This window comes from Sciurus vulgaris, assembly GCF_902686455.1.
Source record: "Sciurus vulgaris genome assembly, chromosome: 8".
NCBI classification, from domain to species: Eukaryota; Metazoa; Chordata; class Mammalia; order Rodentia; family Sciuridae; genus Sciurus; species Sciurus vulgaris.
This window is the reverse complement of record NC_136468.1, coordinates 91,295,272-91,320,303: the sequence shown is the minus strand read 5'-3', so window position 1 is coordinate 91,320,303 and position 25,032 is coordinate 91,295,272. Positions and strand designations below refer to the sequence as shown.

Genomic DNA, 25,032 nt, shown 5'->3' with positions numbered 1-25,032 from the left:
GCTTCATTCCCAGGTGGTGAAGAGGGGATAGGATCTTTAAAAAGTGGGGCCTAGTGGGAGGTCTTAGGTCACTCATGGCACGCCCTCACAAGGGATTAAAGTGGATTCTAGAATTATAAAAGCCTGAGCCTAACCTCTTAATGGCTCTCTAGCTTCCTACCTGGTGATGTGATCTCTCCTGCCACCATGGTACCACCCACTATGAGGCCTTCATCAGAGTCAAACTGATACCAGTCAGTACCATGCCCCTGACCTCCATAACTAGGGCTAAGGAAACCTCCTTAGTTCTAAAGTTACCCCGCCCCATATTTGTAAAAATATGTCAAAATATACTCTATTGTCATGTATATCTAAAAAGAACAAATAAAATGAAAGATAAATAAAGTTACCCAGCCTTGGGTAATTTATTATAGTAATAAACAACTATCAAGTCATCTTTCCATCATACTATGTTACTAAAGTCATAATATAAATAACAACAGTATCAAACCAGGACAGATTTTTGTTGTCAATTTTGACAAATTAAATATTAGCTAGTCTTTGTGCTACCAAGTATTTGCCTGAAGTACTCTATTAAAAATAAGCATACTAAAGGACAGAATCTGTCATTAGTCAGTTTTACTCTGCCCCCTTATTTACCAAAGGCAACTAACCAACCCCCTGGTTCCTTACTGCTTAGGCAGTCTTCATGTACACTATGTTTCCCTATTGCCCCACTATTCTCTCCCCACTCTCCACCCCAATACTCCAAGATGCTTAAGCAGAGTTGAATATGATTCCAGCCAATTTGTAGTTTGGCTAGGAACAAATGAGGAGTGAAACCAAGAGATAGGCTGGTTCAATCAGTTTTTCTTGGAAATATGACAAAGAAACAGTGAAAACTATACTGGTCAATAATAAAAAGCAGTAACAGAAAAGTCAATAGGTAAGAGAGTGTGGAGTATCTGTGATGACTTGTGTGTAAGCTGGACTTACGAGAGAACAAAAACTATAGGCAAGCATGGGAAAGGGTTCACATGGAGATCCTGGAGCAGACATGCAGAGGGAAGAAGGAGCAACACTGTGAGAGACAACTAATATAATTGGTGGTGAAAGAGACATTCTGTAGCTCTCTAGGTTTGAGGACCATCCTTCTATGGTGACATGATAATGGTTAACCAAATAAGTCAGACCACAATCATAATCTCACATACAACTTTATAAGGATTTGAGGAAAGGTTTTAGCAAGGCTTCTCATTCAAATATTCAATTTCCTAAATGAATTGTATGATTTTGAACATTTTAAAAACCCTATCAATTGCATTTTAAAAGAAATGTTTACTTCAACTTACTGAAAACCACCATAATGAAAGGGGGAGGAAGTAGAGAGAATTCATTTAAAAATCGAACTCCAAAAATAAATAATCGCCTAACACAGAGTATATCAGATACAGTGAAACTTGATCAACTTGGGAGAAGGCGAAGAGGCCCTCAAAGCAGCAAACAAATTTCAAGGACCAAAAATCCTTTTCCCTTGGAATTTCTAAAACTCGCTTCCTTTTAAGTTATACAAGGCATAAAATGGGGAGAGGTGACCAACGTTAGAGCTACTGATCATAATTATCTGAGTACTGGCACACAAGCCCTAAATCATTAAATAAATGTACATCATTATAAAACTAGAAAGCTTCACTGAGAGTCATCCAGCAATCCTATGGAGGAAAAACAGTATGTACAAAGAACCACGGGAATTTCCAGAGTGAATTAAACACATGTGCTCTCTCCTCTTCCCAAAACTCACTAAAATGAAATAAAAGGAAATAAAATGCTAGAAGGATGAGATAAAGAACTTGAGGAAAGTCAGCAGCAAAACAGAGATTAAAAAAAAAAAAAAAAAAAAAAAAAAACTCATGAGCAAATTAATGGGACTCTCAGGATAAACATATCCTGAATGCTGAAAAAGCTAAGTCAATTCTCTGAAGAGAGACAGGAATCCATAGCTCCCTAACTATTCAGGTAATGGTGATGCACGAGGCAAAAAAGTGATGGAAAGACTGAATAAAAACAGATCTCTAGGCTCCCATCCATGACACCCAGGCAAGCAACTACCATTCTCCCACTAAAGCAGGAGAATGGAGATTTATTGTGCAGAATTGAGGATACTGGGCATGGCAGTGGGCAGAGAAGAAAAGAGTAATAAAGATCAGCACACTGAAAAAAGTCCTTCTCCACAGGCTCCATTTCTACCCATTAAAAATATGGCAGATTCTTAAGTCGAATGAAGCATCAAAGATTCTTGTCTATTGTAAGTCTTTGTCTTGCACATAAAACTTGCGATCAACTTTTTAAGGCCTTTCTCTATAGCATTATGCCATAAGAGGAAAAGATTATCATGGTGAAATTAATCAAAAGCAAATTCAAAAGACAAATGACAAAAATACTTGCAAAATATATCAAAAACAAAAAGAGGCCAGATGAGGTGGCCAATACACGTAATCCAGGTGGCTCAGGAGGCTGAGGCAGGAGGATCGCGAGTTAAAAGCCAGCCTCGGCAAAAATGAGGCACTAAGCAACTCAGTGAGACCCCATCTCTAAATAAAATACAAAACAGGGTTGGGGATTTGGCTTAGTGGTTGAGTGCCCCTGAGTTCAATCCCTGGTACCCGCGCCCCCAAAAGAAACAAACAAGACAATGTCCTTAATATATAAAAAATACTTAAAACTGAGAAAAATAAAAATTAAATACTGTTAGAAAAGTGGGCCAAAGCTCTAAAAAGATATTTCACCAAAAAGATATGAAAATGACATTTAAATGAAAAACTGCACAGTGCCTGAATAAAGAATAAAAAAAACACTTTCAAGTTCTTTGCCTTTCTTTATTCCCATGTTATTGACTTAGGGGAGAAGACAGAAAAACACAGGTATTTAACTCACTGTATTTAATTAGAAATCCAGGTGGTTCTATGTAGGTACAAGACAGTTTTCTATCCTTAGGCTCTACTTTACACTGAGATACCATTTCTCATCACAGATTGGTGAAAACACAAAAGCTTGGTAACACACTGTTGGTGTGGCTATGGGTAAATAAGCATATGCTGCTGGTAGGATTGCAAAATTGTACAATCTGTACAGAAAGGTAAATATCTAATCAAAATTGTATTTTTCTTCTGATCTAGTTCTAAGAACCAACCCAGAAAGTAGATCCCCAACAATTAAAACACACATACACACTGACACACATACACCCACAGTAATTTACTGTGACACTATTTGAAATAGTACAATATTGGAAGCAATTTAATTGATCACACATGAGATTTGGTAAACAAACCATGGTACAGCCAAACGAGGAAATGTGTGAAAAAGAAATAAGATCCCTACGAACTGAAATGGAGTGATATTCAGAACATATTAACATACTATGGTAGCAACTGTGTAAGAAAGAAGAGTAAATAAGAATGCATGTATATGTGTACATCTGCAAGAAAAACAAAGGATACACTTCAAAATAGGATTTAAACGCAAGTTATCCAGAGGTGGTGAAAATGGCAAAAGACATAGGTAAGAATGTACTCTGAATATACCTTTTAACAAAGTTTGTGATTTTTGAACAATATTAATGATTTTTAATTAAAAAATAAAAACAAATCAACGATGGGGGAAAATTCATACCTAAAATTAAAAAGCAACAAAGGACATCAAATAGATAATGACAAAGAAAAATATATACACACTATCCACTCCAAGAGCCTAGCAGCAATAACAACCCAGTATCAATAAGCAGACTCGGCATCCAGCCTTAGGTTTGTACATTATCATTCTTCCACAAAAAAAGAACCCAAATTCCTTGGAGAAATGGTGGTTCCAGGTTCAGGACAAGGAAACTACAATATATTGTTGTGCCAGTTTCAAAGAGTTCCTTCTTGGCCACATTTGGGCAAATTGAGAATCAAAATAATGCACACATTTTAATATATTAAGTTTTAAAAGAATGCAAAAGTACAAAGGGATAATTCTGAAAATACTAACCCACCGTCTCTTAGCTAAACAAAGGTACTTCAATGGAAAAAATGACTGGTATCATCTTAAATAAATATTTAACAAAAGGAAAAGCTGACATCATATGCTCTCTGCTGTGACACAATGAGGGTGTAATATACTCATGTATATTCCTGCCAAATATAATTTGAACATAATCATAAGGACATTTGGAAAAAGCCTTCAACACACAACAGACAAGAAAACAAATATGTAGAACTATGATAAAAGTCAATATATGTAGCAGAAGGATATTTCAATAGTGCTTATAAGATTTCTATTTATTTGGGGCTTTTGCTTCTATTTGTTTCTATTTACTTGCTTTGGTTTCTATACAAAGAATTTTCCCAAATTTCCTCAATTATCCCAATAATTCAAGATATACTGTATCCGAGAAACAAGAACAGGAAGCTATAAAATAGTGACAGAGAACCAAAAGAAAGCACTTGAAAATTAAAAATTTGATAGAGACTAAAAATTTATACAGATAGAATAATGGTAATAAAGATACTAAATGTTAATAATTAACATCTACTATGTAGCAGAAAATCATTTAAATACTTTGAACAAACTAATTCACCCTAACATTCTCTGAATTATGTACTAGCATATTACAGATGAAAAACAGAAAGGATAAGTAACTGGTCATATAGCTAGAAAATTGTCACCACAGAATTCAAGCATACTTTCTGGCTCTGGAGGCTAAGTTCTTAAATGCTACAAAGCATTTCAAACTCCCAAGTAGCAAAACCAGAAGTCAAGGAGAGTAGATAATAAAAATCAGAAGATCAATCTGGATAGTCTAACATCTAACCAAAAATGGAGAAACTGAGAAAAGAAGAAACTATCAAAGACATAATATATTTTTCTAGAAAAGTTCATAAGTACATAGACTAAAAGAATGTAAAAGAAACAAATGAAAATAAACAGCCCATACAATGTAAAGTTACATTACTATGAAATAACAAAGCATGGGGTTTTAAAAAAAAAAAAAAGGTCTATAAACATTTTCAAAAAGAAAAAAGATCTAGAATAGTGTCCCAGACCTTTTAAAATTTTTGTCTTTAATGATATCATTTCTTTGAGGGAGTTCAGGTGAAACTATCTTTTAGAATCTAAATTGCACTAGTCTATTTCAACATTAAACTGACAGGGAAAGACAAATGAAACAATAATTTAGTTATTGTTTCAAAATTTATCAAGTACTCACACTTGATAATTTTTTTCTCAGATGGACCTTTAATGCACACTTTCAAGAAACTTCCAGAACATGTACTCAATTAAAACAAGACAGCAAGTAGGTCCCTCAAAGGAGAGAGGTGAAGGGAAGTCCTTAGGTGATAATTGTGGCAGATCTAGAAGTTATTAGTCCAGTTTAGAGGGGGGAAAGTGAAGGGAGGGAGGGAAAGAAGAAATTCTAGAAATTATTCACAGAATAACATCTAATCATTACTTGGGACACCAGGCAAGGGGAGCCTTTCAGAAGGAAAAATAAATGGGAACCAAGAAATTTATGTCCTCAAAGCCTCGGTCTCCCAAACTGCTGGGATCGTAGATGTGTACAATCACACCTGATCCAAAGAACTCTTGACTAGTACCCAAATCTGGTTAAGGTGCCGCTTTTCTCCAGGAATTGGTCTAAATGCTCCACTTAAAGTACATTTAATCGTTCTCTCCCTTTGTGTTTCTTCCATGTTTTGACAATATTTAGTACTGCAACATGGTACATGAATTACTTATTTGCTATTATGGTCTATCTCCTTAATAGTTTTGGTAATCTAGTAAAAATATGGACTTAGAAGCACAGAAGACGAGGGTACAAATCCTTGTTCTACTACAATCTATGTGGCCTGGGGAAGGCGTGTGAGCCCTCCAGGACTGACTTCTTTCACAAAAAGATGCTGCTATTCCTATTTACAATACTGGCAATCTAGCAAAGATTAAAGATTATAATGTATATAAAATGCTTGAAATAAAAGTTATGCAGTAAATAATAATTTGTTAAAAATTTCCTCTTCAATTTTCAAGGCATTCTTTGATAATATAAGTCACATTCTTACAGACTAAAAGAAAACTTCCTGTAATAACTCAATGAGACATTCCTGCGCTATCAAAGTTACTTAATGAAGCAATGGAGCAAAATAAATCATCATCCAGTACATGTCAATACCACATGTTTTTCCATTGTTAATGACCAAGGCAAAAAGATTTTCTTTTTTTTTAATCTCCAGTGGCCCAATTCTACTTTTCTTACTATTTTTACAGTTTTCTCCTAGAAACAAACCACAATCAAAAAAGGATTGATCGTACACCCAAATCTGAAAATACACCTATCAGCAGGAAAAATTAAAGTGAGGTTTTTTTTTTTTTTTTTTTCCCCAATGGTGGAAGAAAAGTGCTCCCACAATTAGTCAGAATCTGTTGAAGGATGACAAAAAACAAAGTATCAGGTACTGTTGAGATTTCTATATCAAATCATCATTCTGCAACTGCAAACAAGTAATCTAACTGGAACATGCCTAATTACAAGAGCTGCTGAAAGCTATAAACAAAGCATCAGAAAGTTTCAAAATGGAGAAGCTATTCTCTCAATACTACCAGAGTCCAGAGAGAAAGAAAAGAAACAACCAGGTACTACCTTACGTTATCTGACATGAAGACAGGTAGGTGCCAGGATTTTTGGACTCTTCTATTTTAACCTTTATAATAACCTAAATATTACACCCACCCCAGGTCAACAACCTGGTATCACTATCTCCCTTGGTTAGCAATATTTTCTGCCCAAAGCTGGCAATTCCATGTTTCCACAAAATCAAAACTACTTCTTTACACTGTCCCTCAAACAGTTTGTTACATTTGTTACTTTTTTTTTTTTTTTGCAGGGGGTACCAGTGATTGAACTCAGGGGCACCCGAGCACTCAGTCACATCCCCACTCCTATTTTGTATTTTATTTAGAGACAGGGTCTCACTAGGTTGCTTAGTGCCTTGCTGTTGCTGAGTCTGGCTTTGAACTTGCAATTCTCCTGTCTTGGCCTCCTGAGTTGCTGGGATTATAGGTGTGCACCACCACACCTGGCTTCTATATGATCTCAATGAGGTCAATTTAATTGACTAATAAATTCTAGAAGGCAGTAATCAATAGGCTTAAAGTTTTCCTAAATATGCATGAATGGCATATGACAAACAATGGATTAATTAATGACAGATGAACAAGTTCAGGAGATATTTACAGGTAACCTCTATTTGCTACACTAGATAATACAGAATTCCTCAGGTATGGTAGCTGCCATTTCCTATTTCTAATAGTACTAAAGAATAGTAAAGCCAAAGTCTCTTGATTAAACTGCTCACTTAAAGAAAATATAGGTCTAAGTAGAAAGAAAAGTGATAGAACTCAGTTCTTATGATTGCTCAGCCTTTAAAATTTCTGCCACAGCATCTTGGCTCCAAGAGTCTCTTAAGTTATTTCACACATAAACACCATCTTTTCTTATACTAGGCTCTTCATATCATCTCCTACCATTATCCAAATACAAATCTGGTAAAACCATTTAATTCTTTTCTTCCAAGAGAATACACCTTCCATTAAACCTTCTTTGCCTCTGCTCTTAAGTCAACATTCCTATTTTTCTTATTTTTATTAATGATACACTCTCATTCTTCAAGCCCAGATCAAGTCTCACCCTCTTAATGAAATCTTTATGAAAATACAAAAGCAAAACATCCTTCTCTGACCTACTGTATTTATCAATAATACTTCTTTGATGTCGTTAATATTTCTTCTGTGTAGACCTTACCAAGTCTGAAACTATCTGTGAGATAGACATTCTTCTAAATACTTTATTCACCTTGCCCATCAGACTAGACCTATAAAAGTCAACACTTAATAGATTTCTAAATGGATGCAAAAATTAATTATATAGTTGTCCTAAGTTCTACAGAGGCACAACTGGTACAAGTAAGGCATATTAGGGAATTCTAATTACCAATAATCTTAATTTGACAATCAGTAGAACCCTAAGCATTGCTTATAGGAATGTGCTATTTTTTTTCAAATTCATTTAAAAAATAAAAGTGTTTTAAACATAACAATAAAGGTAAATAAATCAATTTTTGTAAACAAAGTGTTTTAGAGTATGTAATATGTGATGCACAGCAAAAGACCTGGTGGATTCTAAACTGAGAAGATCTCTCACCATGCACGAAACTAAACTCAAAATGGATTAAGGACCTCGGAATCAGACCAGAGACCCTGCAGATTATAGAAGAAAAAGTAGGTCCAAATCTTCACCTTGTTGGTCTAGGATCAGACTTCCTTAACAGGACTCCCATAGCACAAGAAATAAAAGCTAGAATCAACCACTGGGATAGATTCAAACTAAAAAGCTTTCTCTCAGCAAAGGAAACTACCAGCAATGCGAAGAAAGAGCCTACAGAGTGGGAGAATATCTTTGCCAATCATACTTCAGATAGAGCACTAATCTCCAGAATCTATAAAGAACTCAAAAAACTCTACTCCAAGAATTCAAATAATCCAGTCGACAAATGGGCTAAGGAAATGAATAGACACTTCACAGAAGAAGATCTACAAGCAATCAACAAACATATGAAAAAATGCTCAACATCTCTAGTAATAAGAGAAATGCAAATCTAAACCACCCTAAGATTCCATCTCATCTCAATTAGAATGGCGATTATCAAGAATACGAGCAACAACAGGTGTTGGCGAGGATGTGGGGAGAAAGGTACACTCATACATTGCTGGTGGGGCTGCAAATTAGTGCAGCCACTCTGGAAAGCAGTGTAGAGATTCCTTAGAAAACTTGGAATAGACCCTCCAATTGACCCAGCTATCCCACTCCTTGGCCTATACCCAAAGGACTTAAAATCAGCATATTACAGAGATACAGCCACATCAATGTTCATAACTGCTCAATTCACAATAGCCAGACTGTGGAACCAACCTAGATGCCCTTCAATTGATGAGTGGATAAAGAAACTGTGGTATATATATACAATGGAATATTACTCAGCCATAAAGAATGACAAAATTATGGCATTTGCAGGCAAATGGATGAAATTGGAGAATATCATGCTAAGTGAGATAAGCCAATCTCAAAAAGCCAAAGGACGAATGATATCGCTAATAAGTGGAGGATGACACATAATGGGGGGGAGGGAAGGGTTAGTGTTAGGGTTAGTTAGGGTTAGGGAGGGGGGAAAGTATGGAGGAAGGAACTACTGTATAGAGGGTAAAGAGGGGTGGGAGGGGTGGGGGGAAGGGAAAAAATAACAGAATGAATCAAACAAACAAACAAAAAATAATAATAATCAATGCATTCTCATGTGAATAGTTTAATGATGTCTAAACATTGCATTTGTGAATATATAATACCATTTTTTATTAAATAATTAAAAATTCACAAACCTTACCAAGAAACTGTTAATACCATTTACAGTTAATTGAAATTATAATTAATATAAATTTTAATTTATACTAATTTATATTTTGACCACATAATACAATTTATGATTAAATTAATTTTTGAAAGAAAAAAAAAAATAAACTGAGAAGACATTTTACTTGCTGGTTGGACCTGTTTAGAATTTGGCAAATATAGGATTATCTTTTAAGAAAAAATTCTCTAGAAATGGCAGGCTAATTTAGCTAAATAAACAAACAATATCAGTTTCATACTACCTATCTTTTCTTTAGAACTATCATTGTATTTTGTCTTCTTTTTTTTTCCATGTGTGTTATACTGAGTACCAAATTTAGGGCCTCTCATGCTCTCAAACACTTCAGCACTGAACTAAATTCCCTATTCACTATCATGGTTTTCTAATAAGCAGAAATGAAAAGGAAAGGGTGCTCAAGACGCCAAAGGAGAAGCACGTAAGTGAAACCTATACTGTTTTAAAATGTCAGCTTCTTATTAAAGGACAAAAATCTCTCGTAACAACATGACAGTAGCCAGACAATAAAAGTTCCAACAATACAATGTAGCAGAATATATTCCAAAACAAGGTAGCATATTAAGTTTTAACCTTGTTCATTAAACATTTTACCAAATATCTGATTCATTAGTCACCATCCAAAGCAACCCTGGATAAGCTTATAAAACTAACATCAGTATATACCAACTTGCATAAAAAATATTCTTGGACTGTCATGACCATATATTTTAAGTCCACTGGGGAATCACCATTTTCTACCATTTACTCATTTGTGACAATTCTTTCACTTTATTATTTTTTAGGTAATCTCTTTTCAAAATTACCTCTTCTGAAGAGAATGGAAAGAGGAAATGAATGAAGTAATTTTAAGTGAAAATTATGATCTGATTTATTTTGAGTAGTCTCAAAGTCATTAGTATGACTATTTTGATACATGGTAGGCATTCAAATATATGAATGAATGAAAGGCTATCCAAAGAAGTGCTATTTTTTCACAGTTTCTGAAATGATTCACTGAAAGTCTTTTATAATGGTCCTTAAACATCCCCTCAAGCCATTTTTTTATATTTAAAAAAAAAAAAAAAAAAGTAATTCCATTTCCTTCTTTTCTCCCCTAAGGAATAATAGAACAAAGCAAAGCAGAAACACTTACGGGATCAAACACTTTAAATGCTTTAACAATGCCCTCACTGTTATCCAAAAAGAGCTACTTTCTATGTTCCCAGCAATTACTCCCACTTCCTGACTCAACTTCATGAGAATGAGAATAGATGAGGTCATCAGGGAGCATCTACTCTAATCTCATTTTATAGGTAAGAAAACCCAGAGAGATAATAATGCTTGCCAGAAGTCATAAAACTACTCAGCTGTAGGGCTAAAACTGGGACTCTTTATTACATTCTTCAGCCTACCCTCTATCAGACCTTCTTCTGTAAGTATTTATAACAAATTAAATAATTTATGATACTTTATATATGAAAATGTTATAATCATGCAACTATCACAGGGGGTCTATTCCAAGATTTTTCAAGAAGAGATGATATTCCTTGTGAATGTTGGCAAGTATCAACAACACAAAAGCCTGGGATAAGCAGGCATATACTAGGTATGCCAAGGGTAAATCAAAATCCATATGGGGATTAAATCTTTTTAACAAATGTACTTCCCATATTTGCAAAACTATTCAGAAACCCAGAGAGATTAAGTATTTGAGAGTCAGTAACTGCCTCCCTAAACATATGAAGCAAAGTTTACAGCCATTAAAGTCAAGTGCAAGAATAGCATGCATAAATTTTTAAGTCTGTAGCATATTCACTAAAAATAACACTTTAGTTGCCAACTTCTTATTTTTGCATTTTATTCAGAGACAGGGTCTCGACTGAATTGCTTTTGCACCTCACTTTTGCTGAGGTTGGCTGTGAACTCTCAATCCTCCTGCCTCAGCCTCCTGAGCCACAGGGATTACAAGAGTGTGCCATCATACCCAGCAACTTCTTGCTTTTGTTTACTATTTACTATTCATATCCTTTTATTAGGGTTGGGAATATAGCTCAGTTGGTAGAGTGTTTGCCTTGCAAGCACAAAGCTCTGGGTTCAATCCCCAGCACCACCAAAAACAACAACAACAACAAAACAAACAAAAGGAATGCTCATATCCCTTTATCATTTTCTAGCTGATAAACAACTTTCTGTGAACTTTGTCTTCCTCATCCTACTACCCAAACCCCCTAGCTTTATTTCTCATATATTGTCTAGATTTCTTACAATACATGTAACCTACAAATATGAGATCAAAACAACCATAAAAGATCTCAAAGGTGGACAACAGCTGACAGAAAAGGCTTCCCTGCAACTGCAATTTGTGCTTGCTCTTATTATGTATAGAAAAAAAAAAATTCTGATACTAAAAATTATAGCTTTATTAGAAAATAAAGGTCTTCTTGAGTCACATGGGTATTTCCCTGGGAAAACCAACAAACAGCATGATTTCTCTTTTAAATTTGTGCAACTGAATTAAATTAATCCCTCTTATAGATATCAAATAGGACACAATGTGATCTCTCTTATCAGTTTGAAGAACTGGAACCGAAAAGCCAAAATTTATATATAGTAGTAAAAGAGTCAACTTAAACCATAGTAGTCAGGGACAGGTCGGTTCCCATAGGAAATTAAATAAAACCCATGTAGTAATACTGACAAGGTGCTTAATTTGTAGTGAAAGAATATGCCAGTAATAGAACAAGGACCTAGGGCTCAGTGTAAATGGGCTCTGTAAAATCTAATACAGTGTACTGAGTATCTTCTGCCACTAGGGAACTTGAAAAAAAACCCACATCACTATTGAGGTAGAGGGGAGGATAAAGAAGCAGGGTACTGAGACAGCACAAGACAGACACAGGAGTGCTGTGGCTTGAGCTTGTCCCCCAAAGGTTTATGTGCTAGACACATGTTCTTTGAAGTGGTCATATTGAAAGAAGGTAGAAGCTTTAAGGGTGGGGCCCAGTGGAAATTGGTTTGGTCACTGGGAGCATTTCCCACAGAAGGATTATTATAGTTCTTGAAGGACCCTGTCAATTCCTACAAAGCAAGTTGTTAAAAAGAGCAAGCCTGGTCCCTAAATTCCTTTGGCTTCCTGTCTTGCCATATGATCTCTTCTACACATGTTCCCACCAATGTTATGCCATCTACTATAAGACCTTCACCAGAGGCCAAACAGATGGTGACAATTTTGGACTTTCTGTCTCCAAAGCTGTTTATAAACTATGCAACCTCAGGTATTTTGCTACAGGACTAAGATAGAGAGGTTAAGTGTTTTTTATTCTCCACTAACGTAAAACAAGCTCACTACAGAATCAGACAATGTCTCGGGTCCAAGGCTAACTTGGCTTCTGCATTCTCAGGGACAATTTTAGAAACTTAACTATATACTATGTTTTCAATATGAGGTGTCCCCCCAAAAGCTTGTGTGTTCATACAGAAATGTTCAGAGTAAAATGAAAAGACTATGAGAACTGTAACCTAATCAGTCTATCCTACTGTAAATGAACTGAATAACTATAGGTAGTTGAGGTGTGGCTAGAGGAGATGGGTCACTGGGGAGGTACCCTAGAAGGGTCATTTTCCAGGTGATCCCCTCCCCTGCTCTCCCTCTGTTTCCTGGACAACATGATCGGAACGGCTTTCCTCTGCCACACTCTTCAGTAATCATGATTGTTCTGTCTCACCTCCGGCCCACAGCAATAGACTAAGACTTCTGAATCATGAGCCTAAATAAACTTTCTTCTAAGTTGTTCTTGTCAGTTATTTTGTCCCAGCAACACAAAGTTGATTAACACACTATACATGCAGGACACTCTGGGAACCGGAATGAACTTTGACATTCTATTTGTGTTTTGTTTTGTTTTTTTCATAAATAGGACAATAACTTCTGCTCTGGGAGTTTTCTCTTAGCTGGGGATTAAGAACTGGGATTGGGGGTTATATGAAATAATGGCATTTGCTCTGGAAATTTACATACTAGATGAAGAAATATACCTCTGAACCGTAACTTCTCATCTAAGACACTACACAGCTATATAACACCCACCAGTCTATGGGGTCATACATGACCTGTGAGCACAATGTTAGTTTTTTCATGGCCTTACATTATATTGTAGAAGTCAAATGAAAAGCAAATAAAAGTTTAAACATATAGATTTCAAAATAATCACTACAATGAAATCTAACCACAGTGGTTACTGTTTATACTGTGTTAAAGCAACATACTGTACCACCCACAGATAAAACTCTCAATTTTAAGCTCACAGTTCTAGAATAATTTGCTTCTAATCACACACATTCCCAGTTCCTCTTAGTCACAGAAAATAAATGACCAAAGACAGAATGGTTCAGAACCAGAAAGTCAACTTGGGTACAGAGCACATTGTTTATAATTGCAGACCTGTTTCATTTTGGGTTGTATCTATAAAGTATACAGATAATCCTCATACCATAAGATATATGTGTATTTGTTGTCATAATATTTTAGCTACTTCAAAAACTATATTTTTAAGGTTCAAATGAATTTAAATGGAAGTTCTAAAGTTCCTTTAAAATAAACAAATAGCAAGATATACTCCATGCTTTTATAATAATGTCAAAACGGATTCTACTGTCAAATATAACTAAAAAGAACCAAAAAACAAAAACAAAAAAAATCCTGTAATTGGGGCTGTGGATGTAGCTCAGTGGTAGAATGCTTGCCTCATATGTGTAAGGCCTGGGTTCAATCCTAGTATGGGGTTGGGTGGTGGTTGGGAGATTATAATTATACAGGTATCTCTTGAGTAAGTTTTAAGTCTAATGAATTTGTCACCTGATTATTATACATTAAAAGCAATAGTTATGAGCCTGTCGTGGTGCAGGCCTATAATCCCAGCAGCTCAGAAGGCGGAGGCAGGAGGGTCACGAGTTCAAGCCAGCCTCAGCAAAAGTGAGGCTCTAAGTAACTCAGTCAGACTTTGTCTCTAAATAAAATACAAAACAAGGCTGGAGATGTGATTCAGTGATGGAGTGCCTCTAAGTTCAATCCTCAGTACCAAAAAAAATAATAAAAACAAAAAATTTTAAATAGCCAGAATGTAATTTTAAAAAATTAATTATATATTCTATTGTTTTCCACTAAAAGTAAATGTTTTTCTGTCATAAAGATTTCTTAACACTAAATATTAATGTAGTATTACACACAAAACACATATTATTTAGAATGAATGTTTATCATAAGTGCTAAATTTTTTTAACCAAATAACTCTTTTTAGATACTTAAACTAAATGCACAATGTACCTCACAAAATTTGATAGGATTTAAAAAAAAAAAATACCCTTTGGCAATGTGGACCTTAAAATCTTCAGTATATTTTTTGCTACTGTCAGTAATTTAATTTTTTATAGCCACCACAACACATGTAGAGATAATCATGAAGGTTAAACAAGGACTAATAGTTCAGTATCACAAGTAGAATCAAATTTAAGCTGGACTCAGTGGTGCACACCTGTAATCCCAGCGTCTTGAGAGGTTGAGGTAGGAGGATTGCAAGTTCAAAGTCAGCCTCAGCAATTTCGCAAGGTCTTAAGCAATTTAGGGAGACCCTATCTCAAAATAAAAAATAAAATTTTAATGTAGACACTGGGCACCTGAAAGTTTTAAGTATTGTTTATACAGATAAAACTCTGCCCCCCACTTTCTGCACACAAATACTACTACTCAGTGCTGCCAGTATTTTGTAAGACAATGCACAGGTGATTTAATACTTATGACATCTCGAAAATTAATTTAGAACTGAAGGGCAGTTCTACTAGTATTTTCAAGTTTAGCGGAAGGCACACCCACTTCTAAGTACAAGACAAGCTTCTTATTCCTACACTAAAAACCAAATCTACTTTCTTAACATATCTGTATTTCGTCTGACAAAGGTTATTAACTGTCTTCTTCATAGGGGCGGACCCCTGGAAACTACTTCTCATTGATATGTAAGCATTACCTTTATTCTTCCAGGAATTCAATCTGCATTAAATATTTCCCTAATCATACTGAGTTTGTTGGTAATTCCCTGTTTTTATGTTTATTCTTGTCTCTTGGATCTGCAAACTCACAAATGGAAAAATGAAATACAGCATTAAGCCTTAAGGATTTAATGACACCAAAGGAATAAAAAAAAGAAAAATCAACATCTTATAGCCTAATACTACTTATCTTAAAAGTTTCTTAAAAAGAGAACTGCACTTGGGGTAATTCTGGGGTTGATAAACTATGGGCCTACAGGGTCAAATATGGTTTTGCCACCTGTTTTTGTACAGCCTTTTAGTTTTTTAGGGCTGGGGATATAGCACAGGGGTACAGTGCTTGCCTATAGTACACAAGGCCCTCGGTTCCATCTCCAGTACTGCAAAATAAAAGAACATTTTTTTTTTAATGGCTAATTTTTTCTAATGTAAAAAACTTACATGACACATTAAAATCATAGGAAATTCACATTTCAATGCACACTAATAAAGTTAAATTGGAAGACAGTCACACACATTCATTTATATATTGTCTATGGCTCACTTTGCATCACAGAAGAGGCCACAGAACTCAAAAAGGTTTGTAAAGACTAAAATATTTGCTACTTGGCCCTTTATTGGAAGTGTGCCAACCCCTTGTGTAAATCGCTAAAAAAAAAAAGTTCAAAAATGTCTGAATATTTGTTTAAAGGGGGGGAAACTAGAAAAGCCCTTTCAAGAAAGTATGGTTACGACAAAAACTCTAATTGTAAACTACTGACTACAAAATTTATTAGTCTACCATAATAGCACTGAGGCACAATGACAGCAATCAATTCAGTCAAATACTATTACTGCTTACTTGTAGCTGCACCTGCTTATCCTCAAGCCATCACAAACCTGGTAGATTTTACCGACTGATTATCTCTTAAATGCAACTACTTCTTGAGACATCCACCACCAGCCTAAACTAGCTACTATTATATTCTCCTAGGTTACCATAGTAACCTCTATACATATCTGCTTTTGTTTTCCCTCCCTCCCCGAAACTGTTTTTATAGGTTATCTTCAAAACACAAATCTGACCTTACTCCCATGTAAATCTAAACACACACACTTTTTATTTGTTATACAAAGATTTATAACATCTGTTCCCTTCCAATTCTAGTCTTGTTTCTCTTCTAACCCCTAATCCACATTATTTCTTCTTCCTGTTGCTAGGGATCAAAACTAGCCATACTGTGAGCACTTTACCACTTAGCTATATCCTCAGTCCCACATTTGTTGTTACATATATTACATCATACTATCTATGTACATTTACAAATCAGCATGATTCTGTATTTAATTGAATCACCATAATGCAAAAACAACCAAAAATTGCTGAGTATTTTCAGTATTTTTCTGTGCTACTAAAAAAACATATTAAATTTCCCATCTATCATGAATGATCTGTACTTTCACTTTTATCCAAAAATGATCAACACAGTAGACTCACTTAAAAAAAAAAAAAAAAAAAAACAACTCACTGCTTGATTCATTGTAAAATATTATGTTAATTCTGCTGTTAATTTAGACAGGAATGTACTGATTCCAAATATTAAACTCAGCACAACTCAAAAGTAAGCCAGGGTAAGATGTGAAAGGTTGTATGTCTAGGCTTCCAAAGAGTTGATTCTAAGAATAAAGAAAAGCTATAAAGAAGCTAAAGAAAAAAGAAATGTGTGTGTGTCAGTGTTCCATGAAAATCCCACAGAGTAGCAAATGGGATCATGGGGAAGGAAAAGGTGAAATATTGGGGAAATGATACTGACTAAATTATGTTGTTACATGTGTGTACATACAAATGTGTAACAATGAACCCTGCTATTATATGTAATTAAAATGCACCCAAAAAATGGGAAAAAATAGAGTACCTTTTAGCTTTCTACTCTAGTGATCAACTAATACATCACAGTTTTATCAGAAGTGTTAAAATTTCTGAGACTTTGAACACTTGATCCCTAAAAGTAAAAACTGTGTTATTTAACGAAACCTCAATTTTTTATTCTATTGGTAAAAGAGAAAACATGTAGTATGATTACTTGACAAACTGAATTCACTACAAAAGTTGGGAGAATGATGAAAGACTATTAGAGACTTAATTTGAAACCTCCCACAATATATCCACATGGTAACAGCTTATATATTGTAACCATTTTAGGATTTTTATGTATTTTTACATGATGCTACTTTCTTTATAAAGGTCTTAGTAATTAAGACATTTGTTGTCATGTTAAAAAATGATACATACTTTAGAAATGCATGTGTAAGTATATAGGGGTGAAATGACAATCCCATCTAAAATTTGGCTTAAAATAATTCAGAGAAAATAAAGCAAACATGACAAAATGTAATGAACTGTTGAATGTGGACATGAAGTTTAGTACTTCATTGAACTATTTCTACTTCTGAGCATTTTTGAAAACTTTTCTAATACTATATTTAGAAAGTCTTCAATAAATCTAAGTCAATTTTTTCAGTTAATTGTAAAGCCAAAATACAACTGCAGTTCAAAGTGAACTCAGTCAAAAAATACTTCAAGTTTAAATTTAAAATAAGGAATAAACTTTTGACAATACTCATTTTTACAGAGGATGCAGAAAACTGACTCTCAAACACTACCAATATTAACTAAGACTTGATACAATCTCAGTAGAAAACTTTATCAATATTAAGCAGAAGGTATACATAACTTATGATTTAGCAATTCCACTTTTAGGCACATATCCAAGAGCAGTGGGATATACTCATAAAAGAGAACAGCATATATTCTATAAGAGCAATGAAAACAGCAATATATGCACAATATCAATGAATTTTACAAACATAATATTGTGGGAAAAGAAGTTCCAAAATAAAAATATGATTCCATTTATACCAAGCTGGCAAAACTAAACATATTCTTTTGGAAATGCATACATAAATAACAAAACAAAAAAAAGCAAAGAAATAGTTCACATAAAAATGAAGGTTATCATTACTCTGAGAAGGAAGAAAAGGGTCTTAAAATGAGGAAGACACAGGGGAGGGTTTTGAAAGTACTGACAATCTTCTCCATAGGTGACAGCTGCATTAGTACTCATTTTTAACCATATTCTTCAGTTTCATGCATTTTTCTTTTGCATAATTCCCACACAAAAAAATTTAAACACAATTTATTTCATGGTAAAATTCTATCAGAGTGGTTTCCCAAAGTTCACTCTTTAAATTTTAGTGTAAATATAGCTGGATTCTTTTAATTTCCTTTAAATTGTTTTACAATCTTAAGTTTAAAGAATGAAATATTAAGTATGCTGCTAACTGTAAATTTTGTTAAAATACAAACTTTTGAGGCAAGTGATGATAAATCCTAAAATCATATTTCTACCTCTTAAAAACACTTAAAAGCCTCTAATATATTGAAATTTGAAAGTAGATATAATGCAACACAGAATTTAATAGCAAACAGCAGAGTTAATCAACAGATTCTAAAAACCTATATAATTTAATGGACTTGGACTCAATTTTAATTCTGCTCAATGATACTAGTAATTATGCTTTTAATGTGTACAGAACAAATATCTTACAGAGATCTAGCTGGCAAACTTTGAAAAGATTCCAAATGCTGTAGTAAAAATAAAAGTAGTGCAAGTGTGAGACTGTTCTACTTCCCACTCCAACTGCCCTCCCCAAAACAAAAACAAAAACAAAAACAGCAGGAGGAGAAAAGAAGGGTGCAAGCTCCAAGAAAAACATCACTATGAAACACACAAACAATGGATGCCAGTTGACACAGCATGCAGGGAAAGGAGTACCTTGAAACTAAGTTTTATCAATCTACACACAAACAAGGAAACAATGAAACTCCGGGAAATCACAGAGACCATCTGAAGTCTACAAAGTTTTCACCAATATAGGTGAGGGTAAAAAAATCCTCACTAGGTCAAAAACTTTGTAAATCTTAATTTAAATACTTACCATTAAACTACTGGTTCCAGAGGAATAGAGGTAGCAGAGTAGAAAAAAGAGGGAAAACCCAATCAATACTAAAGATAAAAAGTGGCAACACAACATCAAAGCTAGGCACCTAGAATACAATAGCAAAGAAACACCAAATACCAAATCCGCAGCCAACTTTCTAGTAGTATTGAGAGGTGGGTTATCAATGTCCCTTTTTGCCTCTTATTCCTGCTCTGCTTATTATATGAACACAGAACTACATAACTGCTTTTGCAAACAGCAGACCTGGGAAGGTTGAGAAAGCTTTTAACTTTAACATGACATGTTCAACTAAAATTGCTAAGGGAATCAAGAATCCTACCTAAATTCCTTTCGATAGCAGCTCAACTAGTCAGTATTTTAGGAAAATCATGTTTATTCATAAAATACAATAAAATAGCTGTGTTGCACAAACTTAAATAACTGTTTGGGATTTCAGTGAGTAAAGTAAGCAATTTTATTACTTTATGGTATGGTTAATATCTAACTAATATCCTGAAAAAACATGAAAGGTAAAAATATATAATGTACCAAACTTGTGTGCCATAAAAGATTGAACTTTACTCTTCCTGACTTTAATAGCTTTTTGTTATTTGAAGTATTTTATGTAATCCTTTGCTTACTACTAGCTTTCATAAAAATTTATTTTAATAAGGATTTTAGTTTACATTTCAAGAACACTTTACTATGTGCCAAATATTTTGCTACATGCTACATTATTTCACTTCATCTTCAAAACCACTTTTAGAGATAGGTAATAATATCATCACATTAATACTGAGGAAAGAGAGACTTACAGAGTTTTAATCTGTTAAAGATTCAAAAAACTAAACCAGAATGCTAAGTAAGATCGAACAAATTAATACGAAAATTAAAATATTTTCACAGTTTAATTCAATGCTCTAAGTGCTAAGATACATGACAAACCTAACAAGAAACATGAGTGGTATGAAAAAATGTCCCAATTCTACTGATTTTCTAGAGTATAAGAACATAAAGACACTAAATATGTAAGTATGAAAAATTAAAGACCAATATTACATTAAAAAAAATAAAATTCTAGCCCAAAGGAAAAATACTAAAGAAATGTTTCTTGGCACTAACTGGTCTACCTCTCTGATAACATTTCCATGAAAATTAAACCACATACATGTAAAACATATCTGTTAAAAAAAATGAAAAAGCATATTCCCTCTTGCTACAATGAATTCAAGAAATAAAGCTAATGGCTTATAAGAAAAATTGTGGGTGGTTATTTATTATAAAGATTTTAATGATTCCTTTAACAATTCTTAAAAATATTAATAACTAGAAAAACAAACTAGCAAAAGTATTATCTAAAGTAAAAGCTAAATAAAACAAGGCGTATCTTCTTGTAAACTTAATATATCTTTTAAAACATCTGAGCAAAATTAGTATTGTTTCCCATTTTCCTAAGAGCAATTAAAGCTTTATATAGTATTGGAATGCCCAAAACTTCATAAAGTAAGTACACTGTCAGTGATGAAACAATCAACATCTAAACAGCAAAATGTTCTATCAAGCAGTATTCTGGCAGAAGTTTAACAACTGCTCTTGGGTGGGTGGGGAATCCTGATTTTTAGTACTTTCAATTTTCAAAGTACAAATAAATAATCTCTACCACATCTGATTTCAAGCTGTACACAGAGTTGGGAAAAGATGTGCAACAGCAAATGTTATACAGTGCTCCTGCCACACTGAAACAACAGATACCAATTTCGAGAACACAGATACAGGTTGAATATCCCTAATAAAAAACTTCAAAATCCAAAATGCTCCAAAATTCAACTTTATGAATGCTGACATGACAACACAAAAGGAAAATCCCACACCTAACCTCATAAGATAGGTCAGAGTCAAAACACAGGGTACTAAAATGAACAAAATTATATCAGGCTATGTGAAACATATTTAGACTCAGATTATATATCTCCAAGGCATCTCATTATGTTTATGAAAATATTCCAAAATTCAAAAATATCTGCAAACTTCTCCTTTCAAGCATTTCAGATAAGGAATGTTTAACCTGTAATAGTAAAATGTAATAAAGTAACTAGAATGTGATGGGTTTTAAGTATTTATTACCTTTGTTTTAAAAATGTTAATTATAATTTTACATAACTTAAATTATGGTTTTATTTAACATCTGCCTTGCCAAAGTCCTGAAAATTTATAAATTCTAAGAAGACCTGGTTCTAGCACACTACTGGCATAGAGCTCCCTTTTAATTCACTCCAGTTCTTTGTTTACTTCTTTCATTTTCCTATTGTTTTTTGGTGGATTTACAAGGAAGAAAGTTATCATGTTTTCCTCAGTCAGATCTCTCAATGATTTCTCCTAATCTTCTATAAATCTCCCCTAAGCCCATTGATCCATGCTGTTCAAACAGATCCAAACCAAGGCCCTAAACATAATAAACTGGCAACATCCACTCACATTTTTCCAAGTCCTATGAAAGCAATGGCCAATTGCATTTGCTACAAATACACTTCCCTCCACCTATTCCCTCAACAGTTTGACAGGTTTTACCTAACAAGCATTACTGTAGTTTCCTAAAACCAGAACAATTTACATTTATACTGATATCATTTAAAATCCATATCACTTTCAATGGTATATTATTACTTTATTTTCTGCCAATCTGACAAGCATAAAGAGCTATTATATTACTACTTTAGTCTGCATTTCCCTGGAAAGCAATTTGGCAAATCTATGAATTTAATAATGGTAAATGCTTTTCCAGGAACATAGAGGAACAGGTACTTGGATCTACTCTCCAAATAAAAACAACTCAAAATCCAATGTTAACAACAACAAAAAATCTTAAAAATACTGAGCTGGCAAGAAAGTTACAAATTTCTAGACCAGAAAATAAAAGGAGGTTGGAAACCTAAACAAGTGAATAACTAAAATTAGGCTCTAGTCTTGAGCTAGGATACCCAGAAAGGGCTAAGACTCCACTGTTAGTATAAACCACAAATAACCCTCCTGTCCTTACCACTATTGCCTGAGCAAATTTAAGGAAAATCTATTCAAGGTTGGCACTGGTTGGGGAAGGGATAGAAAATCACCTAGAGAATTTGGAACTACAAATAGACAGCAGCTTCTGTAGTCTGAATTAAAAATTCCTAGTCTAAAGCCACTAAATTGATATTCCTACACTTGAGCATACATCAGAATCACATAGAGGTGCTATTAAAAGACAGACTTTTGCTGCCCCTAACTCAGTTTTTACTTAGTAGATCCAGGGTGGGCCCAACAGTCTTTGTAACCAGTTCCTAGGTGATTGTAGGTTCATAAATGGTGTTAAGTAGAATGGATATCAATATAGAAAAATTTTAAATAAGACAACTATCTTACATCATATTCAAAAATCAATTCCAGAAGGATTAATAAAGTTTTAACACAAAAGGCAAAACTACAATGTTTTCTATAGTTACTGAAGAATACCTTTAAGACCTTGAAAAAAGAAAGAATCTAAAAAAAAAAGGCAGAATGAAATACAACATTAAATAAACATGTCCATCAAAAGCTTCCATTGGAAAGGAAACGTCTGGAACATGATTTAAAATTCTAGGAAAATAGTGAGGAATAGAGAAAGATGATACAAGTTAAGGCAAAAATCTTGATGAATGTTAGATGTGGTTGATAAGGGCTTACCATACTATTTTCTCTGTGTATATTTTTTCTTGTAAGAATTTAAAAAACCATGAAACCCAAAGAAGACACTTAGAACTTACCTAACAAAAAGAATACAGAATATATGAAGAACTTCTATGAATTGCCAAGAAAAATAAAAGTAACTCAACAGAAAAATAAGCAAAAGTTAGACACACGAACAAGAGGAAATATTATGGCTGATAAATAGCAACATGGAAAAGAAAATAATAATCATAGTGAAATACCATTTCCTTTTCATTAACCTAACAAAAATTAGGAAGCCTGACGAAGGTAAAAGATAATGAGGATATGGAAGCACTGGATATTTATTCACTGCTAATGGGAATGGAAACTGACATAATCACTTCAACAGTTTGGTACTACTAGACAAAAAAGTGAAAGATTTGTCTACCATGTACCCCAGCAATCCCTCTTATCTTGGAGAGCTCTTACAATTGAGAGGATCTAAAGACTTTCCAACACACAATTGTAAAAATACCAAAAATAACCAACTTCCCTTTTTCTTACACTGACTTAAGAAAAAATTTGCCCTTCTCTCATTTTATAAAAGAAAGTCACACCTATTCCAAATATTATTTTTATACTCTGTACAGTGATATAAAGTCCTCTAAAATACCAACCATCCCAGCTTTTAGTCCATCTCATTAAGAAATACACTAGCAATAAAATTCTACTTTCGTGTTAAATTTTGAACAATTTCAATGCTATTTTTATTAACTGTAAACTATCAAAAACTGCAGTAAATGATGATATTTAGAGCCTGATGGCAAATAAAAAATTAACAAAATTTAAAATATATGAAACTTTATATTTAAGAACTATTATTTTTATATTTTACTAGATACCGTAAGAGCATTCTGAGTTTATTTTTAAACATCAGTATTTTCAGTTTTCCTGAAGCTATATCCTTTGTGATATTCAAACATTATGATTAAAAAAAAAAAAAATAGATGTCAACTTAAAAACATGCAAAAGATAGTTTTTTTAAACTTTTAGGGAAACTTAAAAAAAAAAAAACTGACCTAGATAGAGCACATATGTGCACCAGCAGTCATATATACAAAAGTTCCCCTGGTAGCACTGTTTATGGTAATACTACAAAACAGGAAACTACACAAATTCTATCAATGGTAAACTGATAGGTATATTCATTCAATGAATGTATTTATGTGAAAATGAATAACAGTTATAAATAATAACATTAAAATAGTTATAAACAATAACACATTTGTACAAATAATGTTACTATATTCAGAATGATTGATTTACAAAACATTTAAAACCAAGCCTACTGTTTGAGGATATTTACTGTGAAGGGATACATAACTGAATGGTAAAATTATGAAGAAACATCAGGAAAACAATGGTCATCATGGTGGCATGAATACATAAGGACACAAAGGGCAATTCTAAGAAATACACATTTCTCAGAATGGACGGTGGTACATGAGGATTCACTATTATTAAGACATTCATATACAATATTATATATTTTTAAGTATGTGAATCTATTTTACAATGTAAGTAAATTTTAAAATTATCCTTCAACCTAGAATTTCACTTCTTGGTAATTTAGCCTACAGAAATAATGGCATCAGTATATGAAGAAGATATGAACTGGATTTTTATTTGTTAGTAACAAAAATTGACAATCTATAAAAACAGCTACAATGCATTCAATATTCCTATCAGGGAGGATCATACAGTCATTAAAAAGAACTGAAGAATTTAAGTATACTACTTTAGGAAATTTCACAATATTTTAAGTGAGAAAATCAAGATCTGACAAGTTATCTATAACAGAATTCCACTT

The 25,032-nt window shown here is 33.7% G+C and overlaps 1 protein-coding gene across 1 annotated transcript in view; it reads right to left on the bottom strand.

Annotated features, from left to right (window-relative positions):
- The window catches only part of ZNRF2 (zinc and ring finger 2), an 83,855-nt gene that overhangs the window by 37,192 nt on the left and 21,631 nt on the right, over positions 1-25,032 (bottom strand). The window lies entirely within an intron of this gene.